Genomic DNA, 9,386 nt, shown 5'->3' on the forward strand with positions numbered 1-9,386 from the left:
TTGTTTTATCTTTTATAACACTGATGAACCTTATTTCGACGAAATGGCCATATTATGGCGCAATTAAACTTGTACTTACTTTGGTTTCTCTATATCGACATAATCACGATTTTAAAGGCACGTTTGTCTTTGTATTTTAGTGATAATCTGTCTTTTAGAAAACCTGGGCCCGTATTCATGAATCAAGCATGAATTTTGTGCTCAATCCAACATTTTTGTCACTGGCTCAAATCATATGATACGGTCAGATAGTCAATTGTGAGCATTTAAATTAGAATACAGTTTGTCAAATTCTTTCAAAAATGTTGACCACAAAAAGTGATTAGTTTTATTAATTATTCACCGGAATAAGAAATATTGGTTTCAGCACAGAACGTCACCTTTAGCATGGGAACAATTTCATGAATACAAGCCATAGTCTTATTTGTCTTTTTAGTTTCAAGGTTCTTTGTGTTAAACTTTCAGCTGTCTCATTATATCAAGTTTTCACTGCAAATCTTGTTTTTGGTTTTTTTTTTAATTGACGAATCAATTAATTGACGAAACTGCTAAACTTTAAAATTTGCACAATAGCGTCAGGGCTACATGCCAGACGTCATTGGGGAAGACTTATAGATGGCTTATGTTAATAGACAAACTTGCTCAAACGATCTGTTTGTGATTTAACAAATGTAAATTGAAAATGAACATCTACCTCGTTCTTTGTATCAGTCCATTCGAGAGCGTAATTATAGCATTGTAAAGTTGACGGCATTCAATATGACAGCTTCAATAAACAAAACTTTGAGCAGTAAATATTGTACTTTCGCATTGAACAGATTTTATAAAACTAACTGATTTTGTAAGTGTGCTAACCTCCACACCTTACCACGTCCTCCTCTATATCTCCACACCAGTAAACATCACAAGCTACATGTAGATGGGAAAACAATGAAATAGAAAAAAAATAAACAGAAAGAATATATATAACTCAAGCGTGATATAATTGTAAAATTGTCAATGTTTTAACCAAGAGAACATTTTTACAAACCTTCAATCCGGGTGACGAGTAAGGGGGAGTTTAATTTTATCTCATTAACTTATTGCCTACAAAATATTTCTCACAAATACATGTATTCATAAGTAACTATTACAAAAAATACACTTGCGTATCTTGGAAGGGCTGTTTTGGATATTTGATATTCGAATGAAATTAAAAATAAATTATTTCAGTAATATTAGTATCCTGGTATCAGGGACAGGCAAACCATAAAATCTATTAGGTAAGGGATCAACTATTGATCCTTATTTCGAGAACTGACCAATGAATCAATTAGTGACCAATAGCTACATGTATTCAGGTAAGGGAAACTGACCTACAAATGTCTTAATCAAAAGATAAATCGGAATCTAAGTTTCGGAGACAGAACGACACATCGAACCGTTAAACGATCTATGCAACCCTGATTTAACGGACATGATATATATCCGACCGTTGAATTGGTTAAAATTTATATAAATTTCATTATTTGTTTTCATTGAAAAATAGTGATACACAAAGGAGCATTAATAAAAGGTGAGTTTATTAGGCATTGTACAGTACCACGGTAACCCATTAAGAATCATAAGTGTTTAATTGATACTATGGTCCACACCGAGTATGTTCACTACTTATCAATACCATGGTAACTCGGGTATCCGTTAATTGAACCAGTAACTTTATATATAAACGACATTAGCTGAAATCGATGATCCATCTCCTGTATATCAAATGTATTTTTTTTTCTTCTAAATTTCCCTTGATGTCAATATTTTTATTGATTAATGCTTAATCCCGACAATTCCTGCCACTACTTAATCGGGCACCGGTTCAAGGAGATACATAGACCATGAGCCGGGTTCCGTGCTAGAATTTCCGGACGGCAACCACATGAGAGCTTAGTAATCACGGAGGTAATCATCAGTAATTACTGCGTTGCCATGCCGATCGTTGATCACTAATCGCTAGATCGGAAGGTATTCTGACCGTATAACCGGTTACACGTTAATCCTATGTCATCTAATAATGTTGATAGTAAACGTTCACGTCTTTTTTAATTTGTTCAACAAGCGGGCAGTTTAGTCTTACTCTCAACAAAGCTTATCAAAGTGAATGTTCAATGGCTTATTCTGCTTAAAGCTTAATAACCACAAGTGCATATTTTGAAATACTATTTATTTTTACTATTCGATCTTACTTTAGTTACATCGTTTGGTGCCATTTTCACTCTGTATAACATATCGTCATTTTTTCCGTCCTCGACGTCGTTTTGTCCGCCATTGTAATCATGTTCGTGTTTTGGGGAATTTTATAAACTTTTAAACGGATTGGTGATTGGTAGCGATTTGCAGGAAATAGGGTAAGCCAATAAAGACCAATTGTATATGATAAAAATATACTGCACGCACGTCCTTATCTTACGCCGGATAAAAACACTCACTTATCATGCGGATGTACATTCGGAAAGTTGTTGTTATTTGTGACATCTGATAAAGTCGTGTGTGGTAATGTTTGTTTATCTATCACAGAATACATGGAAGGAAACAGTCAAAAACTTATCTGATTTATTTTCCACGCAAAATACATTTAGATAACATTTTTATAAAAACCAGGGACACGCTCAAATACAAAATATCCTGCAATATAATTCGAGTCGTCAGATCTCTATATCATCATGTTTATCAAACATATTTATAAAGGTTTAGAGGTGATAAATAAGAAGAATTAAAAAAAAACACACAACGATAAACAAAAACAGAGGAAAAAAACAATAAAAATAACAATTTTACCACATCGGCAACACATAAGGACAAATTTGCCCTCACAGTCGATACAAAAGACCAACAATAAGGAAGACTCCATGGACCCTATCTAAACTGGAGACAAAACTGGGAGCTCACCAGCAATCAAAGTCTCAATGAACATGACATTGTGTATCATGATAGTAAATACTAAAATATCAGAGTTGGAAATGCAGACATGACGTCCTCAGCTTCACAGAAAAGCTTCATCATCCCGGTAGAAAACCTTTGCTATATATTTTATTGGTTTACTGGATGCGTTTATCCATAACATTCTGTAATATTGGTATTCTGTATAACAGTAAAACATTTATTGAACAGTTGTTTGTGATATCAATATTTGTTTTGCATAGTAACTGATTTGGTAAGTTATTCACGAACAAAGGGAATAGGTTTAAAAAGGCTAAAATGAGAGACAACATGTCAGGATAGCTGATTCTGATAGCCCCAACTAACATTGAAGGAAATTGGAGAATATGCAGTGCGCACTTTCACAGGAAAAGAGCAATGGTTTGGTTTCAGAGCCAATACTGTGCAAGCAATCAGAACATATTTTAATTTAAGTCAGTTTTCCAATCAGTAACTACAAGAAACAATTGTTTTGCACAATCACTGATTTCCAGAATCATGTTTTATGAACAGTCAAAGCAATGTTGTACTATCAGTCACTACCAGAACTATGTTGTATGAACAGCCATAACAATATTTTACTAGCATTCACTACCAGAACCATGTTGTATGAATAGTCACTGCCAGAACAATATTGTTTTATCAGTCAATACCAGAATCATGTTATGAAACCCATCATGACCAAACCACTGTCCCATTGCCATTAACTACATACTTCTTCGATGAGACAATAATTTCAGATATTAAATACATGTATTATTGTTTGTAATATAAGAATATTCCTAATCACATGTATAAGGACAGGTTTTATACACAAGACAACAAGAATGTAAACAAGCCGAGCCACCAGCGTGATCTATAGGACACACACAAAGTTGTATACACGTGATGAGATAAATTAGGAAATGCACTATAAACAGGCCAGCCAAAAGAAACATAAATCACAAAATGCTAATTGATGCAATCTTACGTTGGTGCACTTAAAGGTAGAAATCAATGTTCAAAAGAAACGCCAGGAAATGAAGATTTGCAATGAATGATGACATTTCTGGTGTGCAACATGACAGAAAGAAATCGGGCAGCACCAAATACGTTGGTTTCGATGACAGGTGTACAATGTATGTCAAATATAATTCATGTGAAATTAACAAGTTGTCAATGATGATTAATGTTCCTCCTTGAAAATATTTTGAAGTTTTAAAGACACAATAATAAAAAAAAACAAGTTTGTTTCCACCTCTGTATTACTGTGTCTGTAAATGTCGTCGACGACAAATAACTGACAAAAAAGTAATTAAGGAGATGAACGGGGCGTACTTGATACACTAATACGACGATGTCAGGAGTCTGAAGGCCTCACATTAGGGATAATCATCGATGTCGGGTTTATATATTGGTGCTGAGGAGGACAAAGCGAAATGTGACATGTCCATTTACTCGCTACAGAAAGTATTCTCTGTGGATGTAAACACGTTAAGGCATTCTATATATAAATATAAATAACAACTTGTAAGTAAAGATAAGCTCGGTGTCACAATGAATAAAATCATGAAAAGAGGTTGTTTAAGTGTGACACTTTTCTTCAAAATTTAGACGATCGTCATTGGCAAAGGTACTCCCTCCAGTAAGTGCGAATACATCGACGCTAATGAGTCGCAGAAGATCAAAATGTTAGATATTACAGAAAAAGAACGTTTAAAAAACAGTTTGCACTGGGATTGTTGATTTCATTACCAGAACCATTGATAAAATGTAAATCCCACACTAAACTTTTGTTTTTATGTTTTTTGATAATAAACAAAATTTCTAGATAGACCTATAAATTTAAAGAAAACAAATCAATAAAGCGCTTTGCGTAAGTAAATCTGAAATCATGAAATTCGTTATGATAAACTATGAAACAAAATACAAATCAATATACAGTAAAACAGTTCATTGTAATACATTAATATTTTGGAGTAACAAGTTTACGATTTTAAAGAGATATGATTTGACAGAGATAACAGCTTACAATTAATACTCCCGTTGGTATGCTGCGATGGTTTTTCTCAATTGCCATGCTGTTATGTTAAAATTGTTGAATTAAATGGTTATTGCAATTAAATGCTTTCAAAAATTGTCTTGCAAACATGATTGAAAAAATACAAAAAAATCTTTGCTTTGAAGACGAAAAAATGCTTTATTAAATGTACTTTTTAAAATCCAGTTCAATTAACCTTTCAAACTGTTAGCGCTAAAATTTGATACAATATCTAAAAAAGATGACGAAAAATATTCGTTTATTCATATTTAATGTGAGTAATGTTAAATTACCAGGTAAACGTTAAGAAAACAATAACTTGTACGTAGTTAGACTGATGTAGCATTACTGAAAGAAACGTTGAATATGAACAGAGCGAGATTGGTGGGAATTATTGTCATCCAACATTTGTCAAAACACGACAAATCAACATTTATACACATATGAACATGTGTACAGAGCGATATTGACAATAGCAGCTGTTTTATGAACATGTGTATTAAATTTAATATAAATTACATCAATTGTTGAAATCGACATATTATACAGGGTCATTACGTTGATGACAACAATATAACAAACAATGGTGTTGATACAGAGACATGACAACGATATAACAAACAATGTTGTTGATACAGAGACATGACAACAATATAACAAACAATGTTGTTGATACAGAGACATGACAGCAATATAACAATGTTGGTGATACAGAGACATGACAACAATAGCGTCCTCCTTTGTTATTGCAGCTTCTCTAGACTATATCATACGAAAATAATGTTTCTTATAAAAAGTGTTTTGAATTAAAACAAGCATTAAAATTAACCGTTTTTATCAAATTGCCTTTTCATTCCAAAACAAAGTTTATAGTCAGTACATGTTATCTAGTAAGGCGTCCTAAAATCAAACTTTATACACGTAGAACGGCAAATAAACCTTTCGATGGTGTCACAGGGCGAATTATGATTTCAAGAGTCTAAGTGGGTTATTTATCAATTATGGAACATAACGCTACATTGTATCAGTCCATGCCTTCTGTCACCACACTGGAGTAATAAAACATAATAAAACGGCTCATTAGAGAATCTATGCATAGAAATCATGTAATATAATCCTAACAGATGAATATCACGGGATAAACCGTTCACTGTTCGAGTCTACAGTACCTCGATTGTGAAATGGTGATGATGGTGGTAGCCGATCTGGCCAGGCCGCTATCCATTATGGCGTTTACTTGTCAGTGAATGGTTACATTAATATACTTTTACAAAAGCAACGTGTTCTTCGCCTCTTCACAGGGATCTCATATATTCATACACAGATTTATTATTTCCTTATCATTACGAACATGGAGACAAAAGTAAAATGTTATGTACATGACAGTAGTGAGGACATAAAATATATAATTTGTAACAATGATGATCTAAAGAAACAACCTTTGTATAAATGATACCCTTATAAATTAATTTCAAATAGCTTCTGCGTTTTAATATTGTTTAAGTCCTTTTTTTGAAAACATAAATGTTTCATATTGTTTCCTAATTCACAAGAAAAAGGTTAAACAAAATGAATAATGTTTTTTACTATTTGATGCTTCATGATAAAGAGAAAGTGTTGAGTTCGCTCGATTTTATAACCAATAAATGAATACTCATCAATGTTACGTAATATTCAGCAGAATATCTCTCTGAGGCAAATCGTCTAGATAACTGAATTTGAGCTCGCGACTACACCTTGTCCCATGTGTTACAAAATGTTATTGTATATCATTTACAGTCAAATATCTTTCACTAGTGTGAAATGAAAGCAACCTGCATTCTATGTTTTCTCAAGAACTTAAAATTAAAGATAACTTACTCATTTTATGATTTGTCTTATAATGACATATATTAAGAGTATGGAAATAAATATAATTTCAAAACCAAACTCTGAAAACCCTAATGTATCGTTAAGTATCTGGTTTATCTTATTGAACCTTTTTCCAAATACAATACTCAGCCTTTATTCTGTACCTAAGGTGAGGCTTGAATCTATGCATATTAATGTAATGTTGTCCTCACGACCTGATGTCAACCTATCATATAGGGATTGAACGGCGTTTTTTTTTTTATAATGTTCATGCCGGTATGAACGCTAATCGGTTACATCCATATTGCATAAAGCCCGCTATGGATGTTCCCGATTTATGTTCATACGGCACGAAAAAAACGCCGTTCAATCCATATGTTTACATTTTTACTATCCGAAGCGAAGCGACAATACTGTCAATGAACAAGGTTAATCTATGACGTCATAAGAAAACCACGTGTTACGTCACGATAGTGTTTGCTATCATGCTCAAATGAAATGCATATCTGCTGGTAATGTTCATATAGTGGGTTGCAGCGCAAATGTAAATATAATTCAATGTATGCTATGTATCAAGACATGTAAGCTGTGTCTTCGATAGTTTGTGACATACATACATACTCTTAAAAAAAGGTGTAACCTTTAGGTGATGAAAAAACATCAATTCTGAAGTATCAATGAAACCAAACTTCTTAATCAAAATCGATAAAACTAGGCCAAGTTTTAAGCAAAGGCAATATTTACACGGATACCCTATCAAAGTACAATGATATCATGCCCCGATATAACAAAATAACGACATGAAAAGTAATCTCGTGTATAATTGGCTAAGCAAAAACTTAAGTCTAAGAACATTTCATGATCCCGGAGCAAGTGTTCCTCAAGGGTAAGCGTCTTATGCTTGATCGACATCCACCATAAGAATGCACGAAGAAATTCATTAAAGATGAATCAATTAAAATATTTTCATTAAAGTCGATTTTAACAGCGGCTCTCCACTGTTTTTGTCTGTTGCATATGCACTGATTACTTACCTCATATCTATTTAAACATGCGGAGTTTAGCATCCAAAGTATGCATGTGTGGTATCTTCAGCGTGGTATATCTTTGATTATCTTTTTCGTACCGCAATGTTGTGTATCACGCTTGTCTTTGAACCAACAGCAATAACGTTCCGCTTGGTCAGAATGAATGATACGATATGTATGTATTTAGCTATCCTCAAGCTTTTGTATAGACACGTGAGTGTCCTATCATGTTGCATGTAATCCGAAAGATTTTCGATACCACTACGTCACACAACAGATTGCCTACATTATTTGATTTGATGCCATTTATTTATTCATCCCAGCGTTGATACATCTTGATTACCGACCACATGTGCTCATTATAATGTCTGTATCCGCTTGTATTTCCGTACACAACACTTGATCGCTTCGTCAATACATTTTGGGATGAGAATTTACTGTAAAATATACCACAATTGCATTTGAAGATACGTATTTAAAAACAGAACACGTTCCCCGCCAGAGCCAAAGGCAGTTATTGAACGACAAGAATGTTACTCAATGCAGCAAATTGTTTCATTTTCCTTTATTTCTTTTCTTAATGTTTTGTGTATCCTATGATTTCGCTTGTTTGATGTTTTGTTATTTAAAAAATCCTGATGGAATATGTTTGACCTCAGATCTTGAGTACTAAACGTACTGCACCCATTGTCTAAGCGCACAGGTCATTTCTGGGATCTGTGAATAATGCAATGAAATCGTATGTATAATTTACTATTTCGGGGGTATGACTGCGGAGGTTTATTCATTGAAAATGTTGATATTATTTAGATGTGGATTGAATCAACTGTTTCTGGTATAACTAATGATTGATTTTACTCGACTTAAGTAGGTATCAAACATTAGCAGGTGAAGAGTAATAATTAAAATGTTTTCAAATGAAATTTCAAAAAAAAAGTTTTTAAATGTTCTATTATTTTATAATGTTCTAAATAAAACGATTTTGATTGTAATTACTCTAGAATTTGTCTGCATATAATTTAGCTGTCATCATCATCTATTCTATATTACATAGAATAATAATATATCTACGATTAACGTAATTTAATTAATAGAACTAACAAAAGGATAAAAATTACACCCGAGATATAAAGATATGAATCATGTCCGTTTTGTAACCAAATAACAAATGAAGAATCACTGATCAAAAGAACTATACTGAAGTATTGTTTTCTAGCATAGAAAAATACGTGGCATCTAGTTCTGAGGCACGAGTGGAGGACGCCTATCTCCTCTCGAAAGTAATACTACTAGCCGGATAGTATAGTACCAAACTAAAGCAATATTACTAGCAGGAGATCATAGTATCCTACGAAAGCAATACTACTAGCCAGAGGTCATAGTACCCACTGAAAGCAATACTACTAGCCGGTGATCATAGTACCCACTGAAAGCAATACTACTAGCCGAGGTCATAGTACCCACTGAAAGCAATACTACTAGCCGAGGTCATAGTACCCACTGAAAGCAATACTACTAGCCGAGGTCATAGTACCCAC

The 9,386-nt window shown here is 33.4% G+C and overlaps 1 protein-coding gene across 2 annotated transcripts in view; it reads right to left on the bottom strand.

The window, feature by feature from the left end:
* LOC110449221 (prostaglandin E2 receptor EP4 subtype-like) overlaps positions 1-8,182 on the bottom strand; it is a 67,140-nt gene extending 58,958 nt beyond the window's left edge. For both annotated transcript variants that reach the window (XM_021495952.1, XM_021495934.1), the window contains exon 1: positions 7,855-8,182. The gene's annotated coding sequence lies outside the window, so the exon portion shown is untranslated. The remainder of the gene's footprint in view (positions 1-7,854) is intronic.
* Between the last annotated feature and the right edge of the window lie 1,204 nt (positions 8,183-9,386).

Source organism: Mizuhopecten yessoensis, unplaced genomic scaffold, assembly GCF_002113885.1.
Source record: "Mizuhopecten yessoensis strain PY_sf001 unplaced genomic scaffold, ASM211388v2 scaffold431, whole genome shotgun sequence".
Taxonomy (NCBI): Eukaryota; Metazoa; Mollusca; class Bivalvia; order Pectinida; family Pectinidae; genus Mizuhopecten; species Mizuhopecten yessoensis.